Source organism: Canis aureus, chromosome 2 (assembly GCF_053574225.1).
Source record: "Canis aureus isolate CA01 chromosome 2, VMU_Caureus_v.1.0, whole genome shotgun sequence".
NCBI lineage: Eukaryota > Metazoa > Chordata > Mammalia > Carnivora > Canidae > Canis > Canis aureus.
This window is the reverse complement of record NC_135612.1, coordinates 32,096,180-32,123,121: the sequence shown is the minus strand read 5'-3', so window position 1 is coordinate 32,123,121 and position 26,942 is coordinate 32,096,180. Positions and strand designations below refer to the sequence as shown.

Sequence of the window (26,942 nt, the reverse complement as noted above, 5' to 3'; positions counted from 1 at the left end):
CATTCTCACTGGTGTGAGGTGGTATCTCATTGTGGTTTTGATTTGTATTTCCCCGATGGCAAGTGATGCAGAGCATTTCCTCATGTGCTTGTTGGCCATGTCTATGTCTTCCTCTGTGAGATTTCTGTTCATGTCTTTTGCCCATTTCATGATTGGATTGTTTGTTTCTTTGGTGTTGAGTTTAATAAGTTCTTTATAGATCTTGGAAACTAGCCCTTTATCTGATAGGTCATTTGAGAATATCTTCTCCCATTCTGTAGGTTGTCTTTGAGTTATGTTGACTGTATCCTTTGCTGTGCAAAAGCTTCTTATCTTGATGACGTCCCAATAGTTCACTTTTGCTTTTGTTTCTTTTGCCTTCGTGGATATATATTGCAAGAAGTTACTGTGGCTGAGTTCAAAAAGGGTGTTGCCTGTGTTCTTCTCTAGGATTTTGATGGAATCTTGTCTCACATTTAGATCTTTCATCCGTTTTGAGTTTATCTTTGTGTATGGTGCAAGAGAGTGGTCTAGTTTCATTCTTCTGCATGTGGATGTCCAATTTTCCCAGCACCATTTATTGAAGAGACTATCTTTCTTCCAGTGGATAGTCTTTCCTCCTTTATCGAATATTAGTTGACCATAAAGTTGAGAGTCCACTTCTGGATTCTCTATTGTGTTCCATTGATCTATGTGTCTGTTTTTGTGCCAGTACCACACTGTCCGGATGACCACAGCTTTGTAGTACAACCTGAAATCTGGCATTGTGATGCCCCCAGCTATGGTTTTCTTCTTTAAAATTCCCCTGGCTGTTCGAGATCTTTTCTGATTCCACACAAATCTTAAAATAATTTGTTCCAACTACCTGAAGAAAATCCATGGTATTTTGATAGGGATTGCATTAAACGTGTAAATGCCCTTGGTAACATTGGCATTTTCACAATATTAATTCTTCAAATCCGTGAGCATGGAATATTTTTCCATATCTTTGTGTCTTCCTCAATTTCTTTCAAAAGTGTTTTATCATTTTTAGGGTATAGATCCTTTACCTCTTGGGTTAGGTTATTCCTAAGTATCTTATGCTTTTGGGTGCAATTGGCAAAGAAGAAGTCAAACTCTCCGTCTTTGCCAATGACATGATACTCTACATAGAAAACCCAAAAGACTCCACCGAAGATTGCTAGAACTCATACAAGAATTTGGCAGTGTGGCAGGATACAAAATCAATGCCCAGAAGTCAATGGCATTTCTATACACTAACAATGAGACTGAAGAAAGAGAAATTAAGAAAACATTTCTTATATATGACACTAAAAGCATATTTATTAATAAAGAATCGAAAAAATAGACTTCATCAAAATTAAACATTTAGCAGTTTTGAAAGTCCCCCTTTAAAATTTTTTTATAAAAGATTTTGTAAAAGAAAATAAATAAAAAATAAAAAGATTTTGTTTATTTATCCATGAGACACACACACACACACACACACACACACACAGAGGCAAAGACACAGGCAGAGCAAGAAGCAGGCTCCATGCAGCGAGCCCGACGTGGGACGTGATCCCGGGCCTCCAGGACGAAGCCATGGGCCGACGGCAGGCGCCAAACCACTGAGCCACCCAGGCATCCTCTAGAGTCTCCTTTAGAAAATGAATAACAGCCAACAATCAAGCCACTGACTGGGAGAAAATGTTTACAAATCGTACATCTGATAAATGACCTGTATCACAATATATACAATTCAATTAAGAAGATAAGCAACCGAATTAAAAAATGGGCAAATGATTTGAATAGAAATTTTATTAAAGAAGATACACAAATGGATAATTAGCATCTGAAACTCAATATCATTTGTCTTGAGGTAAATGCAAATTAAACTTACAATCAGGGGGCACCTGGGTGGCTCAGTGGTTGAGCATCTGCCTTCCGCTCGGGGCATGATCCCAGGGCCCTGGGATTGGGTCCTGCATCGGGCTCCCTGCAGGGAGTCTGCTTCTCCTTCTGCCTGTGTCTTGCCTTTCTCTCTGTGTCTCTCATGAATAAATAAAATCTTAAAAAAAACTTACAATCAGGTGCTTCTACATATCTCTAAAAATAGCCATAATAAACAAAAGTCAAAATCAAGCATTTGTGATTGTGTGAAGAATTTGGACCCTTCATACCTTGCTATGAAGGAATTACTGGTGGAAATATGAAATGGCAGAAATTTGGAAAACAGCTTGGTCGATACCAGATAACTCAACAATTCCACTTGTAGGTACAAAGAAATGAAAACGTTTGTCTCATAGTGACATGGAAACAATTTGAATCTCCATCAATTAGTAAGTGAATAAGCACACATGTGGTATATCCATATAATGGAAAACTACTTACTCGAAAAAGGAATAGTGAGAAGCGCTACAACAGGGATGAACCTTAGAAACATTATGGTAAATGAAGGAAGATAGATAACAAAATACTACGTAATATATGTTTCCATTTATATAAAGTGTCCAGAAAAGGCAATTTTATAGACAGAAAACAGATTAGTGGTAGCACCAGGGATTAGAAGTGATGATTGACTGACAGTTGTCATCAGGGAACTGTTTGGATTGATGGAAGTGTGCTGAAACTGGATCATGGTGGTGGTTGTGAAACTCTATTACTTTTCTAGAATTTATTCAGTAGTAGACTTAAAATCGAAGACTTCTATAGTGGTTAAATTCTATCTCAATAAGACTGTTAAAAGTGGGTATGTGGAGGTTTTTTCTTTTTTTATATGTTGATCTTTTAAATCACTAGTCCTTTAATTCTTTGAGATAGATGCAGCCCTTTTGAGTCTTTGAAAGCTTGTACCACTTGCTTGTTCCTCAGAGTATAAATAAAGGGATTCATCACTGGGGCAACTGAGGTGGTAAGCACTGACACCACCTTATTAATAGCAACCCCTTCTTTTGCATGAGGTTTGATATAGATAAAGATGCAGCTTCCATAAGTAATAGAAACCACAATTATATGGGAAGAACAAGTAGTAAAAGCCTTTTTCCTTTGCTGGACAGAAGGAAATCTGAGAATTGTCCTGATGATGTATGTGTAGGACAAAATTACACACACCAAGGTGAAAATGAGTGTCAACACAGCCAGGACCAAGACAAATCGCTCGATAAACTCTGTGTCTGAGCAGGTAATCTTCAGGATGGGAGCAGCATCACAGCCAAAGTGATCTATGACATTGGAGTCACAAAACTCGAGCTTGAAGCCCATGATATAGGGTGGGAGGACGATGAGCAGAACTAACATATACCATCCAATAAGGAACTTGATGCAGACCCTGTTGTTCATGATGGTCATGTAATGCAGGGGTTTGCAGATGACCACATAGCGGTTATAGGACATGGCTGTGAGGAGGCAAATTTCAGTCACACCCAAGACAATAACAAAAAATAATTGAGTGGCACAAGGATTATAGCTAACTGTATTGTTAATCAAGGGTATACACATATATCAGAATACAGACAGTGGTAACAGAGACTTCTAGATATGAGAAATTCCGGAGAAAAAAGTACATAGTAGTTTTCAGACAAGAATCTACAAATGTGAGGGTGATGATGGTTAAGTTTCCAATTACACTCAGCAGATAGGTGATGAACAAAAAGACAAAAAGCAGAATCTGTAGATTCGAGTCATCTGTCAGTCCTACCAGGATAAACGTTGTTAGCACTGTATACTTTTTTGTCACCGACCTCCGACTTTTGCATATTCTGTTGGTAAAAATGAGACAGAAATTGGACATGAGTAGAGTTCAAATGGTTTGAAAATGTGGGTAGAGTGAGGATGCCAGGCAAACCAATATTATTTCATTTGACAGTAGGATTGCTTTGGTGGCTTGTGCTACTCTGAGATTCAGACAGGAGAGTGACCAGAATGCTGGTATTAAACATTCTTACCATTATATCAATGATGTCTCTGGCATAAGGACTTCTAGATTAGAAAAACAACCAACTCCCCAACCTCCTGCAAAAAATAAGCAAGCAAGCAAACAAACAAAACCCCTGGGAATGAACCTCTTTCAGATGAAATCAGCTATGTAGAAAACAAAAACAGTCACAGAAACACTATCACAAATCATATAATGGTAGCAGAAGAACAGCATATCTACATTGGTTTGGGTATGGACTCTGAAGCTTGATTTTCTGGGTTCAAATTATGATTCATTCAGCATATGACTTTAGGCAAATTCTTAATCTCTGCACTTTGGGGTGCTTAGGTGGCTCAGTTGGTTAAGTGTCTGACTCTTGATTTTGGCTCAGGTAATGATCTCAGTGTTGTGAGATCGAGCCCCACATCAGCTCAGGGCTGGGTATGGAGTTTGCTTAGGATTCTCTCTCTGCCCCTCCCTTGGTGCCTCACATACTCTCTTTCCCTGTCTTTCTCTCGCTTTCAAAAAATAAATTAATAAATAAACATTAATCTTTGTGCTTCAATTTCTTCATATGTACACCATGGAGAATAATTGAACTTATTTCATAGGTTTGTTAAAAGGAACTAATGAGCTAATATTTAAACCACTTGGAAAATTGGCATGTAATAAGCACAGTATAAGGGATTCTATTGTTTTTATTATTATATACAAGGTTTTAGAATTATTGGTGATAAGCCTTCTGGTCATGAATACTACAAAACTTTTTTCAGTGGAATGTAAATAGAGTTAGTTATAATGATAGATGTGAAGTTCCTAAAGCTCCTCTTCAAGCTTCTCTATTAGTCTGTCTTTCCTGAGCTCCTTAGGCAAATATGATCATTTAAAATAACTACTGCCTTGATAAACTTTTCACTTTCAAAACTGGAAAACAAAACAAAACAAAGCATCATCTACATAACAATGAGGGTGCTATTTTATTAGCTATCATTTTCTATTTCAAACACTTTAATGACTTCTGTCTGAACTTGGACTGAAGCTCAAATTCTCTACTATGGCCTGCAAATTCCCACATGCTGTATGCATTGCCCTGCATATTTCTCCCATCTCCGCTTTTTCTACTTTATATCTCATTAAGCAAGTCCCATTTTTAGTGACCTTTTTCAGTTCTGCCAACTTCATGTGTCTGTTTTCCATATATTTTTTTTTAGGTCTCACTGACACTATACCCTCTTCAAGAGGAAGTCTTAGTGCTCTCTAAACAAACACGTGAATTTGGGGCTTTTAGTAATGCACCACTTTACTCTTTGTAATTACCTATTTTCTTTTTAACTTGTTAATCTCTGTCCCCTTACTAGACTACAAGGCCATGAAGGTCATGTTTGTTTTGTTCACTATGCTCAATGGCGTGTCCAGGAATGTGTTTGGTACTCAGCAGGAGTTTAATAAATGTTCTTTGGTAAATAAGTAGGACCAAGCATTTTATACATGAAAATGATTTGCTGATTATACTTTAGCTGAAACATCATTCATCCATTTCTAGTTATTGCTTATCTTTGATAATAGGTCTCAAAACCCATGAAAACTGTTTTTGACATCAGATATGATGTCTGACAAAAGACCTTATCTTGACGTAAGGTAAAAAGATCATTTTTACCAGTACGTCCCCTGAACTGACTCCTGGCCTGTTTACTTACGCCAAAGATTATATCAGACAATATTTTTTGCATTATTTTGGATTAGTATGCAGAATCATTTTGTGGAAATGAGAGGCTAAAGGATTGAATTCCATAGGGTCCATTCTAGCTCCTGACACCCATACCTCTAATTCTCCACTAGGAGGTTGATTGAGGCTGCTGGAAACTTAATTCTTGGATAAACACAATACAGTTGCCAGGGTTATTTTCTAAATGGTAGTGGTGAAGGGTTAGGATTTGAGAATCAGTCAGATTAGGGTGCAAACAAAGGTTCTGAAGTACTCCACTTCCTTCAGTTTCATCATACATAAAAAATGCAGATATTTACACCTTTTTCTTCATTGAGTTGTGGTAAGGATTAAGTAAGATTAAACACAAAGTTCTTAGCATAGCTTTAGGGATATTATTAATATTAAATAAACGCTGAATATTTTTGCTCTTTCTTCTTTTTACCTTAACAGGAGTTGTTTCTCACATGGTGCTTGATGTCTTTTCCTCTTTGGTTAGATGAACTTTGGATCCCTTTCTACTCTTTTCCTCACTGCAACCTTCTTAATATCTCTCCAAGACTCCCATAAAGTCTTGGAGAGATTTGTACCAGCTTGATATTATGAAGATTTCTGGAATCTCATGAGTAGTGTTTCCTTGGCAAGTCTACTAATTAATAGGGTTCTTACTGGCAGTAATATACTGTATGTTCTCTTCTTTCCAAGTCCATTTAGTATTTGTCATTTACTCTTTGCGATTTATAGAATAGCATGCTGATGATATTTCTAATTTATCCACCTCTTTTTTATTTGAACTTACTCCCCAACTGCACATAACCTTCAAATTCTCTTCTGGGCTGGTCTTGACTGACTGACTTTTCAAAAACTTGTGCCATTTCAGAATAACTGTATTCAAAGTACCCTATATCCATCTTTTCCACTTCTATTTGTGTTCTCCTGTGTCCCCTCCCTCCCATCCTTCCTCCCTCCCTTCCTTCCTTCCTTCCTTCCTTCCTTCCTTCCTTCCTTCCTTCCTTCCTTCCTTCCTTCCTTCCTTCTTCTTTTTAGAGTGGGAGAGAGAGAAGGAAAGGAGGGAGAGGGACAGAGAATACCAAGCAGGCTCCACGCTCAGTGTGGAGCTAGGTGCGGGGCTTGATCTCACAACCCCAAGATCATGACCTGCGTGGAAATCAAGAGTTGGACGCTTAACTGACTGAGCCACCCAGGTGCCCTACTCTTTCCTTCTCTTTAAAAAATTTTTTTCAGTATAGCTGACACACAATGTTACATTAGTTTTAGAAGTACAACACGGTAATTCAACTTCTCTATATATTCTGCTATGCTCACCACTAGTGTAGCTAACATCTGTTACCATACAGCATGATTGTTGACTATATTCCTTGTGCTGTGTATTTTGTTCCCATGATTTATTCATTCCATAACTGGAAGCCTTATCTCCCACTCCCCTTCACTTATTTTGCCTATCCTTCCACCCTTTTTCCCTTTCTTTCTCTCTCTCTCTCTCTTTTTAAAAAGAATTTATTTATTTATTCATGAGAGACACAGAGAAAGAGGCAGAGACACAGGCAGAGGGAGAGCAGGCTTCATGCAGGTAGCCTGATGTGGGACTCGATCTCAGTCTGGGATCATGCCCTGAGTGGAAGGCAGATGCTCAACCACTCAGCTACTCAGGCATCCCCTTACTTCTTTCTTAAAAAAAGATAAATAAAACTTTAGATTGATGGATACCAGTCCCCTTTATATATTATTACCTGTGGATTATGAACAGCTTAAATGCAGCTGATATTGTTGGCATTTTGTTCAATCCCCTAATTTTGAGGTTGAGAAGTTGTTAAGTTATTATTATATTAATATATATGATATATATATAATATAACATAGATTATTGCTGGCTGGCTTATTAATGACGGGAAAATGAATTTGTGTCCTGAATCCCAATTATATATATCTATTTAATTATATGGATGTGAGAAGAAAATTTCAGGAGTCTATTTTTCTGGTCTCCAGATTTTCAAACTCTAATGTGTTCTCCAGCTTCTTCAGTAAGTAGTCCACTTTTTTTTCTGTCCCAGGGTCTCTACCATTCTTTTGGAAAACCTAGTAAGTAAACAATTTGCTATATGAAAGGTTGAATACTTAAATAAATGTGGTTATAACCTTCTTGTTACTGTAGAATTAGAAAATGGATCAATGCTAAGCTTTCTAAAGCTGGCAATAATTTTGAACTATCAATTCTAGAGATATTTTTAATTGAAAAAGACTTCTGATGATGAAATTCAATCACATAAGAGATGCTTCTGGGTATGGAAATCCATTTTTCTCTCTTCAAATTAATTTTCAAATCTTGCTAGGATAACAGCTAACATTTCTAGAACATTTATTAAGTGACAGATATTGTACTAAATGTTTTATGTGGTTTATCGCAATTAATCTTCACAGCAACTCTCTGAGTTATGTCGTATTATAATCTACATTTTATAGATGAGGAACTTGAGACTCATAAGTTCTAGGTATCACCTAAGGTACCATCTGGGGTATTATCCGATCCACCTAGGGTAAAGTAGGGATTTGGAAACAAGTGGTTTGACTTCAGAGACTTAGCTTCTAAATATTTCAAAATAATGCCTTTTAATTTGTTTACTTTACTCAAGTATAAGCTTATCATGATTGGACAAATGGAGAGGACATGGATAATTGACTTCTCCTTGCTTTTGTGCTCCCTGACCCCCACCTTTTTTTTGGAAGAGATAATCTTTTATATGATGCCACCTCTGCTTCCCTAACCACAGTTAACTATTTCAGTTAGTTAACTATTTGTACCAGAATTAGAGGCAATAGTAGGAAGACAATTGCTCTTCAACAATCTAAAATTAATCACATTATAGCTAACCAAACATTTCCCATCTGTATTCATTGTCTCTAGGGCTCCTGATTTCTCTCTTTATTTAAATGGAACAGGATGCTCCCAGAAGACTCCAATTAGTTTTTTGCAAGAATGGTTTTCACCTGGTTGTTGGAAAATATTTCTGAGAAATTGCCTTGAAGTGTATTTCCCTTGAGTCTAAGGAAACATGGTTTTTCCCTTCCCAGTGAGGGATGGACCATGTGCTTTTGCATTGAATAGCTCTCTCCTGGTTTTCAGATAATATTACAGGGAAGTACAACAGTCTCTGGCTCTTGCTATCTGCTACAAGGCACCATCCCAAGGAATACAGAGTCACTCAGATCCTGATCACAGGATACCAAATGTTAAAGGTGATAGGTCAAGTCTCTGGACCCCAGCTGTCTTTCTATCCTATCTACCTAATTCCATCTCTTACTTTTGATATAGGTTTCAAATGCCTTCAATTGATATCTGACTGAGTACTTATTACCCCGGGCTATGCTTTGGGCCCTAAAATTTTTCTTAGTTTTTTTCTAAGATTTTTCTAAAATTTTTCTTAGTTTTTAGTATTTAGTATTTCTTCATATCCCAATGTCACCATTGAACAATAGCATATAATAGCATATAAATGTCTTAATGTGTTGATTGACCACTAACTTAACGTGTTTACACACATGGGGACCGACGTGTTGTAAAACATAAAGCACATGAAAGAAGGTTATATTCTCAGCCTGGAGATTAAAACTTTGTGTTATAGAATATTGGAGGAGACAGTTTTATTGGATTGAGATAAAGGGCTTCCTCAGTATCTTTCATAGGTGACTTGACTGTATCCTCTATAAATCATCTGTTTCTGTTATTAACCTATGTACCTCCCATGAATGGTATTCAAAGATCTTACAGAAAGTCATGTCACTTACCGTAGAACAAGGTAATATCTCAAAATTACTATTGATTCTTCTAGAGTATTGTCAATGTTACTTAGCACCCAAATTTTATTCTATTAGTTCCCAGATGGTGAATATATGTTAAAACCAACTTAATTATATTTACCTCTCTTATGGTCTTTCATGGCTTCCGAGCATACTTTAACCAACGTCCTTAGTATGACTCAAAGCTTGACAGGAATAATGACTAGAAAGTATTAAGTGTAGGGCTTATCACATTTTTTCTGTATACCCCCACACTAGCTCTCACAAAAATTCTTTAAGTTCTCCTCAGGAACTCATACCCATTAATTCCCAGTCACCTTTTCTCTTAAGAAATTTAAAGGACAAAAATTCCAAATATACAGTTTCATTCTCTCAATAGGAAAAATCTTCATGTATTCTGGTTAAGTGAGTTCTTAACATATAAGAGCTCTCTGCACTCTGGGAAATCACTATTCTAGCTTTTTTGAACAGGGAGACAAGGACTCCCACTAAATTTTACATTTACAAAAATAGCAATAGTTATATCCATTTAGGATGCAACAGCTGTGGAGGGATCAATTAAGTGAACGAAGAAAAGATTCCCTTGAGAGTCCAGGTTCAAAAGTCAGTAGTTAATCTACAGTGTAATGAACTAGAATGAATTCTTTTCAATAAAAGCTTTAAGTATCTATCAGAAGGAAGAGTGTCTTTGGAGACAGGAAGATGTAACAATAGGTTACGTGCAAAATAATGAGTCAGATGACTGAATGAGTCAGAAGGTTAGATTAGAAGGTTAGATTCTCTCCATATGCCTAGGGATATTTCAGCTGAACTCAAGAAAGAAGCTGCTCAGAATTTGCTGAGGGAATCTGGATTTGGATGAAGTCCTATCACTCTGTGTCATAGTGGAAACAGTTCCCTCCCTCTATCCTAAGCAGCTTTTTCTTCCCGTGACCATTCTTTGTTAAGACATCACAAACAATCAGGGAAATTTGTGTTCAGTTTTCTCATTTTTGACTTAAGTTTCAAGATCAGTTGCTGTCCATGTTGGTCAAAGGGCACAAACTTGGAGTTATGTGGGATGAATAAGTCTCGATCTAATGCACATTATATGAACTATAGTTAGTGATACTGTATTGACTCTCAGAAATTTGCTGAGTGCTCTCCGTGTGCATGCACACACATACACACACACCTACTCACACATACAGAATTAATGGTGAGAAGATAGGTTAATTAGCTTGACTGTTGTAATAGTTTCATTATGTGTATGTATACCAAGTTATCATATACACCTTAAATATATAAAATTAAATTTAAAAAAGGTCAGCTGCTGTTCAACCCAAAACAAAAATTGATGCAAATAGTATAGGATTATTACTTTATATATATGATTTTGTTTATATATTTAATCAATAGTTTTTATAGAATATTTTTCTTCATTCAGTACACTATTATATATTTGATTGAGGTAAGATAAATGTAGGAGTATCTAATGTTACATAACATAGTTACATAAAATATAGTTTATATTTTAGCTAGGTAAATAATATTAATTGAGCTCTTCTTTGGCCTAGTTCTGTGCCAAATACTCTTATTGTATTGTCTTTTATAATCTTTATGACATTAGTATGTGGATTATATGACTATCTACATTTTATGGTTAAAAATTGAGAAGTTGAAAATTAAGAAGCTAAATAATTTTCCCAAGGCCATGTATTTGCTAAGAGAGTTTAGACTTGAACTCATGTTTGCCTTATGACAAAGTCCAAGCTTTCTAAGTGCACTATATTATCTCTCTACTTCAAAGAACAAGGGCTTAAAGATAATCTGATTAATGATGGGCAAGAAGGGGGTCATAGTGATTAACATTTTTCCCCATAACTCTAGCAGAAATTTACCTCAAAATAGATGTATACTTTTTGAGGAATTGAATGTATTTCAATGATTAACCCAGAAGGATCAAACTGTTTCTAAATAACTTAATTGCATCATAGAATACAAGAATATTTATAGAAATATTTATAGAAACACAAAAATATTGAAGACCCAACAAGGCAAAAATCACCATGTGTAGAATCCAATAAAAGTTATCAGACATGCAGAGAAGCAAAATGTGTGTGTGTATTTTTTATATGCACATATATTCTTATTTTATATATATATAATAATTTTACACACATAAAGCATGAGGAAATAAATTAATTGAAAGTGACCCAACCAGACACCAATGTTAGAATTGCCAAGCAAGAACTTTAAAACAGCTATTATAACTTCACTCTATACATCCAAAAAATTAAGTAGAAACAAGGAAAGTATAAAGACTCAAATCAAACTTAGAGATGAAAACTACAGCATGTGAAATAAAAAATAGACTGGATAGGTTTAAACACAGATTATACTTGCAGAAGAAAATATTGGCAAACTTGAAGGCATACTAATAGAAACTATCCAAAATGAAAGAGAGAAAAAATAATTTTTAGAAAGTAGCATCAGTGAGCTGTGTGACCACTTTGAGTAGCCTAAAACACATGTAATTGGAGCCCTTTGGGGATTGGGTTAAGGGCAGAAAACAATTTTTAAAGAAATAATGGCTGAAAAATATCCAGATTTTATGAAAACTATAAAACCTTAACCAAGAATGTCAGTGAACACTAATCAGAAGAAGCATAAAGAAAACTCCCCCAAGACACATCATAATCAGATTTGGATCCACAGATACAAAATGAAGCAACTCAGTATTGATAAGTATGTGGGTAAATATACATGACATTTTTTGGTAATTTAAAGATCTCTTTAAAGATAATTGCCCATTTTATTATGCTAAGTGAAATAGGTAAATCAGAGAAGGATAATTAAATGGTTTCACCTATATGTGGAGTCTAATAGCACAGAGGATCATAGGGGAAGGGAGGGAAAACTAAATGGGAAGTCATCAAAGAGGGAGACAAGCCATGAGAGACTCTTAACTATAGGAAACAAATTGATGGTTGCTGGAGAGGAAGTGGGTGGGGAGATGTGGTAATTGGATGGTGGGCATTAAGGAGGGCACGTGATGTGATGAGCACTGGGTGTTATATGCAACTGATGGATTACTGAACTTTACATCTGAAACTAATGATGTATTATATGTTGGCTAATTGAATTTAAATTAAAGAAAAAGAAGGAAAAAGATAATTGTCCATATAAATGAAAATACATTTTTGCGTTTAAGTAATATGTACAATAGACTGTGTTACAACAATAGCACATTCATTTTGAGTTTATCTTTGTGTCTTGTGTAAAAGAATGGTCCAGATTCATTCTTCTGCGCGTGGCTGTCCAATTTTCTCAGCACCATTTATTGAAGAGACTGTCCTTTTTCCACTGGATAGTCCTTCCTGCTTTGTTGAATATTAGTTGACCATAGAGTTGAGGGCCCATTTCCGGGTTCTTTATTCTATTCCACTGATCTGTGTGTCTGTTGTTGTGCCAGTATCACACTGCCTTGATGACCACAGCTTTGTAGTATAACCTAAAATCCGGCATTGTGATGCCCCCCGCTCTGGTTTTCTTTTTCAATATTCCCCTGGCTATGTAGGGCCTTTTGTGATTCCACACTAATCTTAAAATGATTTGTTCCAATTCTCTGAAGAAAGTCCATGGTATTTTGATAGGGATTGCATTGGACTTGTAAATTGCCCTGGGTAGCATAGATATTTTCACAATATTAACTCCAAATGGATAAAAGACCTAAATGTGAGACAAGAATCTATCAAATCCTAGAGGAGAACAGAGACAAAATCCCTTTTGAACTTGGCCACAGCAACTTCTTGCAAGATACATCTATGAAGGCAAAGGAAACAAAAGCAAAAATGAACTATTGGGATTTGATCAAGATAAAAACCTTCTGCACAGCAAAAGAAACAGTCAACAAAACTAAAAGACAACCTACAGAATGGGAGATTTGCAAATGACGTATCAGATAAAGGGCTAGTATCCAGGATCTATAAAGAGCATATTAAACTCAACAGCAAAGAAACAAACAATCCAATCATGAGATGGGCAAAAGACATGAACAGAAATCTCACAGAGGAAGACATAGACATGGCCAACAAGCACATGAGGAAATGCTCTGCATCACTTGCCATCACGGAAATATAAATCAAAACCACAATGAGATACCACCTCACACCAGTGAGAATGGGGAAAATTAACAAGGCAGGAAACAACAAATGTTGGAGAGGATGTGGAGAAAGGGGAACCCTCTTGCACTGCTGGTGGGAATGTGAATTGGTACAGCCTCTCTGAAAAACTATTTGGAGGTTCCTCAAAGAGTTTAAAATAGACCTGCCCTATGACCCAGCAATTGTATTGCTGGTGATTTACCCCAAAGGTACAGATGCAGTGAAATGCCGAGACACCTGCACCACGATGTTTATAGCAGCAATGTCCACAATAGCCAAACTGTGGAAGGAGCCTCGGTGTCCATCGAAAGATGAATGGATAAAGAAGATGTGGTCTACGTATACAATGGGATATTACTCAGCCATTAGAAATGATGAACACCCACCATTTCCTTCTATGTGGATGGAACTAGAGAGTATTATGCTAAGTGAAGTAAGCCAATTGGAGAAGGACAATCATTATATGGTTTCACTCATGTGGGAAATATAAAAAATAGTGAAAGGGATTATAGGGGAAAGGAGAGAAAATGAGTGGGAAAAAATCAGAGAGGGTGACAATCCATGAGAGACTCCTAACTCTGGGAAACAAACAGCATAGTGGAAGGAGAGGTGGGCGGGGGGATGTGGTGACTGGGTGATGGGCACTGAGCGGGGCTCTTGAGGGGTCGAGCACTGGGTGTTATGCTATATGTTGGCAAATCGAACTCTAATAAAAAATTTACAAAAAATATGTAGCAAAAAATGTGTGACAACAGAAGGGGCAAAATGAAAGTATACCATTATAAGATTCTTACACTACATCTGTAATGGTGTTAACATTATTTGAATGTAAACTGTTATAAGTTAAAGATCTATTAACCCTAAAGATGTTTTGACCCTAGAGTAACCATGTAACAAAACAAAAACCTGGAATGCATAATGATAAGTTAAAGAAGCCAGTCTGAAAAGACTACGTACTACATGACTCCAACCAAATGACATTCTGGAAAAGGCAAAACTTTGGAGACATAAAAACAATCGGTCATTACCAGGGATGAGCAAGTAATTTTGGGGCAGTGAAAATAGTGATCAGCACTAAGGCAGGAAAACATAAGAATCATGTCAATTGAACATGAAGCATTAGACTAGTTTTTATTTTCAGATGACATGATCATCAATATAGAAAGTCAATGGGAAACACAAAATTGATGCTAAAACTGTATCTTTGGGGTAAATCCCCAGCAGTGCAATTGCTGGGTTGTAGGGCAGATCTATTTTTAACTCTTTGAGGAACCTCCACACAGTTACCATTTGCTTCGACGTGGATGCAACTGGAGGGTATTATGCTGAGTGAAATAAGTGAATCGGAGGACAAACATTATATGGTCTCATTCATTTGGGGAATATAAAAAATAGTGAAAGGGAATAAAAGGGAAAGGAGAAAAATGAGTGGGAAATATCAGAAAGGGAGACAGAACATGAAAGACTCCTAACTCTGGGAAACGAACTAGGGGTGGTGGAAGGGGAGGTGGGCGGGGAGTGGGGGTGACTGGGTGACGGGCACTGAGGGGGGCACTTGACGGGATGAGCACTGGTTGTTATTCTGTATGTTGGCAAATTTAACACCAATAAAAAATAAATTTATAAAAATAATAAAAAATAAAATAAAACTAATAAGTGAGCTTAGGACAGTGACAAGATACCAGGTCAATTTATAAATATTAATTGAGTTTCTATATACTAATAATGAATAATTGGAATATAAAAATAAAGAATACAGTTTACATAAAAACATGAATTACTTAGGGATAAATCTGACAGAAGTTGTGTAGTTTTTGAATGCTTAAAACTATAAATCAGGGCAGCCCTGGTGGTGCAGTGGTTTAGCTCCTGCCTTCAGCCCAGGGTGTGATCCTGGAGATCCCAGATCCAGTCCCATGTCAGGCTCCCTGCATGGAGCCTGTTTCTCCCTCTGCCTGTGTCTCTCCCTCCCTCTCTGTGTGTCTTTCATGAATAAATAAATAAAATTTAAAAAAATTATAAATCATTGTAGGAGGATTATGGAAGGCCTAAATAAATGGAGAGAGAACGTATTCATGGATCAGTAGACTTAATAGTGTTAAGATTGCAATCACAATCAAAATTCTAACGGGCTTTCTTTTTCAAGAGAGAATTTAACTAGCTGGCATTTAAAATTTGTGTGTAAAAGCAAAGGACCTAGATAGACAAAACAATGTTGAAGGAAGAAATTTGGAGGGCTTATGATTCTCCATGTTAATTGTCTATTTGTGTCAGGAGCAGTATATTTCCAGTTATCTAGATTTAAACTCTCCAAGTGTTTCTTTTCACTTTATATTAATCAGTCAGTAAGTAACACTAATTATTTCTAATTTTTATATCTGCATTAAACATTTTGCTTATGTAGAAAGATTTGAAAAAAAAAATTTGCCCAGGAGTTTTGAAGTATATTCTCATTAATTGGTTTAATCTAGTTTTTAAAAAAAATTTATTTATTTATTTATGATAGTCACACACAGAGAGAGAGAGAGAGGCAGAGACACAGGCAGAGGGAGAAGCAGGCTCCATGCACCGGGAGCCCGACATGGGATTCGATCCCGGGTCTCCAGGATCGTGCCCTGGGCCAAAGGCAGGCGCCAAACGCCTGCGCAGCCCAGGGATCCCTAGTTTTTTGTTTTTAAAGAAATACTGTCTGCTTACATTTTGTGTGTGTCTCTGAGTTCTCTTATTTGAAATGCAAGAATGATAATGGTAGTTTGTTCATAATAATGAATAATAATATATTGATGATAGTGAGATACAACATATACTGGTTTTGATTCTATTATTACTATCCGTGTTTCTTAGAATAGTGCCTGGGACATAGTAAATAGCATAAATGCAATTAACTATTTCACTTGATTACAGGGAATTCTCTCTTGTATTGAAAGCACAAATGATCTGTGCCACTTATGTGGCATTTCAGTATCTTTTGCCTCATGCAATTTCTTGTATTGTTAACTTTTCATGGCTGTATAGTTTATATACTGTTTTGTTGTGGCAGATTTACTTTGTTGTATTTTGTACACTGCATAGAAAAATGTTGGACCTACATTCAAATATTTATTAAACTATATACAAAACATGCGTTGAAGCCCAGAGAATTTCTAGAGCTCCTTCTCAGGAGAAATGACGACTTGAACAAGAGACATTAACTTTCTGGGGAGCTTTTTTAAAAAAAAACTTTTTTTAGGTTTTTTAATATCAAAAGTAACAACATTTTTTTCTCTCTTCAGAGCAGCCTCTTTGGGATCAATTGTACTGACAATACATTCTCTGGGGGTCATGATTCTGAGAGACTAATAAAGATCCTTTATTGCCATCTTCAATAACAAAAGTTCAAGAGATGTTTAAGAGAAGTCATCCCAGGGATACTGGTGAGGGTAGTGAGGAAATTGCAATGGGAGGTCAAACACAGGTCACCAGCAGGTTAAAGAAAAGAATGAGAGAAGCGAAACAGTGGGTTGAATGACGTCCTTGCAGTGAGGAGCCTGCAGGAGAGATCTTTAAATTTTCTTTATGCTAAAAAAATAAAAAATAAAAATAAAAATAAAATTTTCTTTATGCTGAGCAAAATAAGTCAATCGGAGAAGGACAAACATTATATGTTCTCATTCATTAGGGGAACATAAATAAAAGTGAAAGGGTATAGGGGAAGGGAGAAGAGGTGTGTGGGAAATATCAGAATGGGAGACAGAACATGAAGACTCCTAACTCTGGGAAACGAACTAGGGGTGGTGGAAGGGGAGGAGGGCGGGGGGTGGGGGTGAATGGGTGACGGGCACTGAGGGGGGCACTTGACGGGATGAGCACTGGGTGTTATTCTGTATGTTGGCAAATTGAACACCAATAAAAAATAAATTTATAAAAAAATAAATTTTCTTTCAAACCCATCACTTAAAACAAAAGAACCCATCAGTTAAGCCATACGTTTTTCAGCATGCAGAAAATATGGTCTCATTCATTTGGGGAATATAAAAAATAGTGAAAGGGAATAAAGGGGAAAGGAGAAAAATGAGTGGGAAATATCAGAAAGGGAGACAGAACATGAGAGACTCCTAACTCTGGGAAACGGGCTAGGGGTGGTGGAAGGGGAGGTGGGCAGGGGGTGAGGGTGACTGGGTGACGGGCACTGAGGGGGGCACTTGACAGGATGAGCACTGGGTGTTATTCTGTATGTTGACAAATTGAACACCAATAAAAATAAATTTATAAAAAAATAGTTGTCATTTAACTTGAGGACTGTATTTATTTTTTAATAGACTTATTTATTTTATTTTTTGTATTTTTTTATTGGAGTTCCATTTGCCAACATATAGCATAACACCCAGTGTTCATTCCGTCAAGTGCCCCCCCTCAGTGCCCATCAGTAGACTTAATGTTTTTAGAATAATTTTAGATATGCAGAAAAATTGTATAGGTAGTATAGCTGGTTCCCATATATCATATGCTCAGTTTTCCCCTATTATTAACATCTCACATTAATATGATGGATTTGTTACAATTAACGAACCAATGTTGATATATTACTTTAAAATAAAATCTATAGTTTTTATTCAGATTTTCTGAGTTTTAACCTTTCAATATATTTTTTCTATTGCAATATCTCATTTAGGATACCACATTACATTTAGTTGTTATGCTATCTTTTTGCTCCTCTTGACTATGACAATTTCTCAGACTTTCCTTATATTTGAAGACTGACAGTTTTGAGAGTTACTGGTCAGATATTTTATAGAATACTCCAGTTTTGAAATTTGTCTGATGCTATTGGGAAGAACACAGAGGTAAAGTGCATTTTTATTGTCAGTTTTTCCACTGTAAAGTTTTTGTAAAGTTTTCTCTTTCTTTAGTATGGAGTATCTACACAAATTATTTGGAATACTTCTACGTAGGAGGTTTGTCTCTTCTCCCTCACTTATTAATTCATTCAATCATTTATTTATATAAGTATGAATTCTTGGATATCTATTTTATTCTTTGGGTTATTATCTACTACTATTCTATTTATTTTCTTATCCAAATTGTTCCAACTTTTGCCATTAGAAGTTCTTTTAGTGCTTTCTGTTTCTTGAACATACCTCATCAATGTGATTGTATTTATTTTTATTTTCCAAAAAGGCCATACTTAAAGAAGGGTTCTAGACACCAAGGGAAGGAGTGAATTTGGGAGGTCTTGTTTACATAGAAGCATCATCTTTTTCCTTTTTGAGGGTGGAACACAAGTTCCATGAGGTACAGTCAACAAAACTCAAAGACAATCTACAGAATGGGAGAAGATATTTGCAAATGACATATCAGATAAAGGGCTAGTTTCCAAGATCTATAAAGAACTTATTAAACTCAACACCAAAGAAACAAACAATCCAATCATGATATGGGCAAAAGACATGAACAGAAATCTCACAGAGGAAGACCTAGACATGGCCAACATGCATATGAGAAAATGCTCTGCATCACTTGCCATCAGGGAAATACAAATCAAAACCACAATGAGATACCACCTCACACCAGTGAGAATGGGGAAAATTAACAAGGCAGGAAACCACAAATGTTGGAGAGGATGCGGAGAAAAGGGAACCCTCATACACTGTTGGTGGGAATGTGAACTGGTGCAGCCACTCTGGAAAACTGTGTGGAGGTTCCTCAAACAGTTAAAAATATACCTGCCCTACGACCCAGCAATTGCACTGTTGGGGATTTACCCCAAAGATACAAATGCAATGAAATGCCAGGACACCTGCACCCCGATGTTTATAGCAGCAATGGCCACGATAGCCAAACTGTGGAAGGAGCCTCGGTGTCCATTGAAAGATGAATGGATAAAGAAGATGTGGTTTATGTATACAATGGAATATTACTCAGCTATTAGAAATGACAAATACCCACCATTTGCTTCAACGTGGATGGAACTGGAGGGTATTATGCTGAGTGAAGTAAGTCAGTCGGAGAAGGACAAACATTATATGTTCTCATTCATTTGGGGAATATAAATAATAGTGAAAGGGAATATAAGGGAAGAGAGAAGAAATGTGTGGGAAATATCAGAAAGGGAGACAGAACGTAAAGACTCCTAACTCTGGGAAACGAACTAGGGGTGGTAGAAGGGGAGGAGGGCGGGGGGTGGGAGTGAATGGGTGACGGGCACTGGGGGTTATTCTGTATGATAGTAAATTGAACACCAATAAAAAATAAATTTTTAAAAAAATAAATAAAATAAAATAAAATAAAATTATTAAAAAAAAAAAAGAAAGAAACCTTGTCCTATCTGTTCATTAAGAGTATCTGGAATATGGTAGTTAGTATGTTGGATGAATAAATTAAAGAATGATGACATGTCTTAGATGGAAGCAGGAGAAAGAGTGTGAACAATTGTAGTGTGAGGTTTAAGTGATACCAAATTAGATTATATCTAATTACGGGCACCTGGGTGGCTTATTTGGTTAAGCATATGCCCTCAGCTCAAGTCATGGTCTCAGGGTCCTGGGATCAAGTTCCAAGTTGGGCTCCCTGTTCAGTGAGGAGTCTGCTCTCCTTCTCTCTCTCTGCTCCTCCTCATTGCTTGTGTGCTCTCTCTCTCTGCTCTCTCAAATAAATAAATTAACTCTTTAAATAGATATTTTAAAAAGATTGTATCTAATTAGGAAGGGAGAATGTGGTTTCATTAGAATTGTTGGAGCAAAGTTAAGTCAAACAATGAGGAAATATTAATAAATATTTCTGTTATATATTATTGAACTATATGAGACTTCTTATAAAAAGAGTTCAGGTCAGATGGTTAGATCTGTACAACTGACACCTAGTGTAGAGGTGATAAACTGGCATTATTATGAAGAAAATTTTGAAATACTTTCTTTGTCAAAGATATTTGCCCTTGGGGAATTATAGAGACAAGGTTAAACATATAGAACATTTCAATGCAAACCAATTGGGAAATAACAAAATATGTGGAATTAACAAGAATTCCTATGGGGTGTATAGAAATAGAAAATCGTTTTTGGAAGAAAGGATGAGGGGAGGCAAATGGAAGATGAATTCGAATGGGGCCGGGGAAATCACTTATGTTTGAATAGGGTATAAATGGATTTGATTAGGGGCAAACGAAGGATATTTCAGGTAGGTGACTATCATGTGAAAAGCTTATATTTTGGATTAAGGTTAATGTTGAGGAGTTGCAGAAAATGTTTGGATTGGTGAAGTTGAACATAGATTTTTCACAACTCCTGATTGCTAAGAGAATGAGTTTCAAAAGTAAGAATGAGAAGATTCTAGAAGATTTAAAGCAAGAAGTGAACTAATTAAAATAGTGTTTTAGGATAATAAATACTGTGATACTGCTTAGGATGACTAATACAGAGGAGAGATTATAAATGTGATATCATTAGGAAGTTGTCAAGATAATTCTGGTTGAGAGATATAATTTTAGATTAGAAGTATTACAGGAATGACAAAGAAGAACTTTTTGACAGAAGAAAATGATAACATTGAGTGACTGAAATAAAGGATTTAGAAGGAAGAGCTGAGGAAGAGTAGGCTAACATAAAAATTTGCCCCTTCCGTGTGAAGGCAACCTACACATAAAATTAGGTTCAACAAAGTTCTGAGTTCAAACTGGGCAAGGTATAAAGTCATGATCAATTTCAGTAATATTTGAGTTATGTTTGGGAACTGGAGTTGGGTCCAAATGTGACCTCAGTTATTTGATGCACTACCTCCAGTTCCAAAGACCTGACAAGATGCAACTCTTTTTCTTTTTCTCTTACTGAGCAAGTGAACAAGAGGAGAATATCTCATTATCCATATCAGAAGTAGAGGATTATCTTTCATGAACCTACTGAATTTCCAATATTGGACCTATCCAAATGCACTTGGTTCTTGAATGGCAAATTAGTCAGGATAGGTTTTTGAATCTACAATATTCTTATCTTTCTTCATCATCGTCCAAACCAAACAATGAGATTCATAGACAACCTCTGTTAAGGATTCATGACTCAGGTGATCAACCCAACTACTAAACATATATATCATGTAGATGCATGCTTAAGTTAATTATCAGAAGGGAAGCTGGGGAACATGTAGTGGGATTTTGTTGGTTTTTAAAGAAATTTTAAATGAAAAAAGAGGAAAGGCCTTGGAGAAGAGTTCTATTTACCTTGAATATTTTTGAAGTATAGAAGAAACTTATATGATGGTCATTACCTTGTATGAACAACTGAAAATAAAGAGTACAACATAAAAATACATTTGAGCAGTTGGATGATGTTTAATAAGCATATATATATATAAAACACACAACTTTCACAATTACTGTTTCTATCCTTTGTTATTTTATTTATTTTATTTTCTTATTTTTTTGTTTCTATCCTTTGATAGAAAAAAGTCCAATGATTTGGTCCAAGCTTCCTGAATGAATGACTATTACTTTTTTCCTCCACATCTCCCCCCTCCCTTTTTTCTAAGTCTATTTTTATTTTTTAAACATTTATTTATTTATTGTATATTGTTTATTGGAGTTCGATTTACCAACATATATCATAACACCCAGTGCTCATCCTGTCAAGTGTCCCCCTCAGTGCCCGTCACCCAGTCACCCCAATCCCCTGCCCACCTCCCTTTCCACTACCCCTTGTTCATTTCCCAGAGTTAGGTGTCTCTCATGTTTTGTCACCCTCACTGATATTTCCCACTCATTTTCTCTCCTTTCCCCTTTATTCCCTTTCACTATTTTTTATATTCCCCAAATGAATGAGACCTTATAATGATTGTCCTTCTCTGATTGATTTACTTCACTCAGCATAATACCCTCCAGTTCCAACCACGTTGAAGAAAATGGTGGGTATTTGTTGTTTCTAATGGCGAGTAATATTCCATTGTATACATAGACCACATCTTCTTTATCCATTCATCTTTTGATGGTCACCGAGGCTCCTTCCACAGTGGACATTGCTGCTATAAATATTGGGGTGCAGGTGTCCTGCCATTTCACTGCATCTGTATCTTTGGGGTAAATCCCCAGCAGTGCAATTGCTAGGTCATAGGGCCACTCTATTTTTAACTCTTTTTCACACAGTTTTCCAGAGTGGTTGTACCAGTTCACATTCCCACCAACAGCTTTTTTTTTCACACTATACCTGGATTGTATCTTCAGTAGTCAGACTGTGCTAAGCAACCAAATGCCCCTTCTCAAATTAGCAATATTTTTGATGTTTTAGTCAAGGCTCCTAATCTCTAACGTTCTTCTTTTTTAGAAATTGAGGTAAATTGGTATATATCATTATATGTTTCAGGTATACAGCATTAAGATTGACATCTGCATACATTACAAAGGGATTACCATCACAAATCTAGTTACCATCCACCACCATACACTTGGCCTCTTTCACCTATTTTGCCCATCCCTCACTAACATTTTTCTTAAATTAAGGGATAATGTAAGTCTGGATATTGAAGAAGTTATCTAAGTAGGACTTAGTTGTGCTGCCCCTAAATTCAGTCTTGTTCTCCTTGAGTCTATGTTTAAACACCATCAAGCAATGACAGTAGAACACATTCAGTATTCGGAAAACTATTCTTTCAATTCTGTAGTTATATCATATTTCATGATATAGTACACTCAAAAAATTTTCGGAATGGGCAGTGGAAACGTTTTTGTGGAAATATTTGTTAACCATTTGTTTGGCAAATTCATGGATGGGTTATTCAGATTTAAAATTAACCTAGCCTCAAAAAAATCAATAGTCTCTTACTTCTTTGTGAGAAATACAATCCATTTTACTGTGTCTTTTTTTTTTTTTTTTTTACTGTGTCTTTGAAGGCATCTTTCACTTGTTTGTTTCAAAGCGTATAAATGAATGGGTTAAACAAAGGAGCAACTGAAGTAGTGAGCACAGACACTACTTTATTAATAGCTACTCCTTCCTTTGCTGAAGGTTTGATGTAGATGAAGATGCAGCTGCCATAAGTGATAGAAACCACAATCATATGGGAAGAGCAGGTGGAAAAGGCCTTTTTCCTTTGTTGGGCAGAAGGGAATCTTAGAATGGTCTTAATGATGTAGGTATAGGAGAAGACTACACACACTAAGGTAATAATGAGTGTCAGTATGGCAAAAATCAGAACAATTCTCTCTATTAAGACTGTGTCTGAGCAGGTTATCTGTAAAATTGGAGATGCATCACAGCCAAAATGATCAATCACATTTGAGTCACAGAATTCCAGCTGGAGGCCCAGGCCAAGAGGCGGGAGGATGATTAACAGGCCAGCAAACCAACAGCAGAGAACGAGGGTAGTGCAGACTCTGTTGTTCATGATAGTTGTATAATGCAGGGGCTTGCAAATGGCCACATAGCGGTCATAGGACATGGCGGCAAGGAGAAAAAATTCTGTTGCTCCAAAGAAGACAACAAAGAATAACTGGGTGGCACAAGCATTATAGGAAACAGTATTATCTCCAGTGGTCATAGTATACAGGAATCTGGGAATACAGACAGTGGTGAATGAGACTTCTAAGAAAGAGAAATTTCAGAGGAAAAAATACATGGGAAAAAAACAACAAAAAAAAAATACATGGGAGTTTTAAGATTGGAGTCCACCAGTGTGAGGGTGATAATGATGAGGTTTCCAGTTACACTCAACATGTAGGTGAGAAACAAAAATACAAAGAGCAGAACTTGTATTTTTGGGTCATCTGTCAATCCTAGCAGGATGAATGTTGTTACTACTGTATGATTTCTCATCACTGCCTTGCACCAGGAGGGATTTTGCCCCGAGAAAGAAGTGTCATAAGAAGCTAGTACTGGAACCTGAAGGAGGACATTCTGGCAAGCCTGCTTACATGCACTTTCTTCTTTTAGTTAATTTAATTTGTTAGCATAGAGACTTCTATGGGAAAGGTTTAGTATGGATCTTGTACTTTTAACTAGAAAGCATATTTCCAAAGATGTCAAATAAACACAAAACAAAACATAAATCATATGTCTGATTTACAGTTTCTCAGCAATATTGCCTTTTGTACAGATTTTATTTGTCTTTATCCTGGAGGCAGTTATGTCAGTTTTCAGCTCCCCCCATCCTTATTTTCTTTAGTTTTTTTTCACACTATACTGAAATGCTCTATTTTCAAAACCAAGAAGGATCTGTTATTTTGTATTTTTTTGTGTTTTAAAATTAAAACTTATTTTTTTGGAGCAATCTTAGCATCACAGCAAAATTGAGGGGAAGGTACAGAAATATTCCATATGCTTCCTGCCTTTACAAATGCATAGCCTCTCCTGTTACTAACACCCCCCACTAGAGTGGTACCTTTGTTACAAATGATGAACTTATATGGACACGTCAAAGTACATAATTTACATTATGGTTCACTCATGTTGTACATTGTAAGGATTTGGACACATATTTAGTATCTTATATTGATCTTAATTTGTCGTATGCAGATTAACACTAGAGCATTCATTTATAGTTAGTTCTGCTCTCTGTACTTTGAATGATTTCTAAATAGGGAGATAAAACTTTAAAATACAAAGATGTAGTTTTGTTTTTCACCCCATGTTTAGGCAAATGAAAATATTTTTAAGCCAGGCTCGGACTGCTTAGGCAGGGGTTTCCTGAAGTGGTATAATGAAATTTTTTTTCTGGAACTTAAATATAAACCCAATTTATCTGTACTTTATATATGTCCTGTTGTGATGTTTTGGGTCCTGGATGGAGTCCAGAGGGGATGATCTGTCCAATTTGTTCTTTGCCAGCCTGATTGGCCTGACCAACTCAGTGTTCTTCACAGCACTCAGCCTTCAGAATCTGTCTTAGGGTTTATCTTAGTGACCTCTTTGAACAATTTGTGTTCTTGCCTGCTTCAATTCAACTTTCCTCACTAGTAAATCAGCTCCCTAACCCTACAGCTTATGTTCTCTGAGTTTTGATGTATGTAACTTGCCCAAACAACATCCAGAAACAAATGGACACAATATGAGCCAATCTTTGTAGCCATAGTATAAAGTACCTTACCTTTCTCAGTGACATTTGTCACTGTCCATTTCTGCACCTCCAAGGAGTGTTAAGCCTCCCTATACCCCAATGTACATTTCTTCCCCCCAGAAATCTCTTTAGATAGGTGCTCAGGAAATTCCCTCCCCTCCTTCATGTCAAAACTTAGCCTCATTGAGGTTTGTGTTTCAAGCAGCTGCTTGAAGGTATCCAGGTATCCATCCTGTAAAAAAAAATCGGTAAGTGCAACCTCTCTGGGAATATCAAAGTTAACAATAACTTGATATATTGTCCAATAATATGTCTTAGGATTTTATTGGGGGTAAATGATTGTTAATGAGCAAATTTAGGCATACTCAGTGTTTGTAGGGAAATCCTATACACTTCTACGAGAGTGAAAACTACTTTTTTATGTTTCAAAAAATTGTCCTAGTTGTATCCAGTGTATGTTTTCTGAATAGAGAATCAAAATTATGTTAGGTTACTCTTGCATTGCTCAAGTAAATAATCTACATTTATTCATTAAAATAAATATCTAATAAGCCTCTGTTATTTAAAGAACATAGTATCAGAGAGTGGAGCTCCAATCATTTGCAGGTTGAGCTCCCTCAAGCTTTCTGGCTGCCCGTAGAAGATAGTATTTCATTTTGGTGCATACTCAGTGACATGGTAACACAAGATAACAGTGAAAATATAGCTGTGGATTTCAGATGACAACTATTCCATGCTTGTTACTTGGTAATTGATCTTAGCTATTAGATAGCTATTTATGTTAATAGCTATTTAAATTTTTTTATGTTCACCCAGTTTCTCTAGTTATTTTTTTATTTTTACTGATGTTGGCCATGACATCTGTCCTCATAAGTTGAGTTAGCAGGTTTATTGCTCAGGGTTCACAGACATGATTTTGAAATACAGACAAGCCCTCCCCCCTTAGCTCCTGGGAGAAATGACTCACTGGAGAGATAGTATCTTGTCATGTACTTGCCAGGGGAAGACTCTGATACGCCAAACTGAATGATGAGTCAGGTTTATTTCTGCATTCTTAATTTTCTTCCCCCTCTCCCTTCCACTGTAGGAGAGTTTAAATCCTTGTACTAGTTATTGGTATTGTAACTCTAGTTCTTCCTCTCCTATGAAGTTCTTAGGATCTAAAATTACTTCCTCTTGTCTTATCAAAACATTAATTCTTCTATATTAGTAGGAAAGACTGATGAACTCAGTCATATTAGCATTTGATCATGAATTTAATGTTTAAAATACTTAATATATATTGGATCAGAGTTTATTAAAATACAAAGATCCTTCTTCTTCCTCCATGCTACCTTAGCTACTTGTCCCAATATTTAAGAGGCTTACTGACATTTAATTTTCAAAT

At 36.3% G+C, this 26,942-nt stretch overlaps 1 protein-coding gene and 2 pseudogenes across 1 annotated transcript in view; all 3 read right to left on the bottom strand.

The window, feature by feature from the left end:
• LOC144295680 (olfactory receptor 6C1) overlaps positions 1-26,942 on the bottom strand; it is a 49,554-nt gene that overhangs the window by 21,376 nt on the left and 1,236 nt on the right. The window contains exon 2 of the mRNA XM_077868042.1: positions 25,586-25,787. The gene's annotated coding sequence lies outside the window, so the exon portion shown is untranslated. The remainder of the gene's footprint in view (positions 1-25,585; positions 25,788-26,942) is intronic.
• On the bottom strand, positions 1,470-3,751 carry LOC144289791 (olfactory receptor 6C2-like; annotated as a pseudogene).
• On the bottom strand, positions 23,322-24,599 carry LOC144290410 (olfactory receptor 6C2-like; annotated as a pseudogene).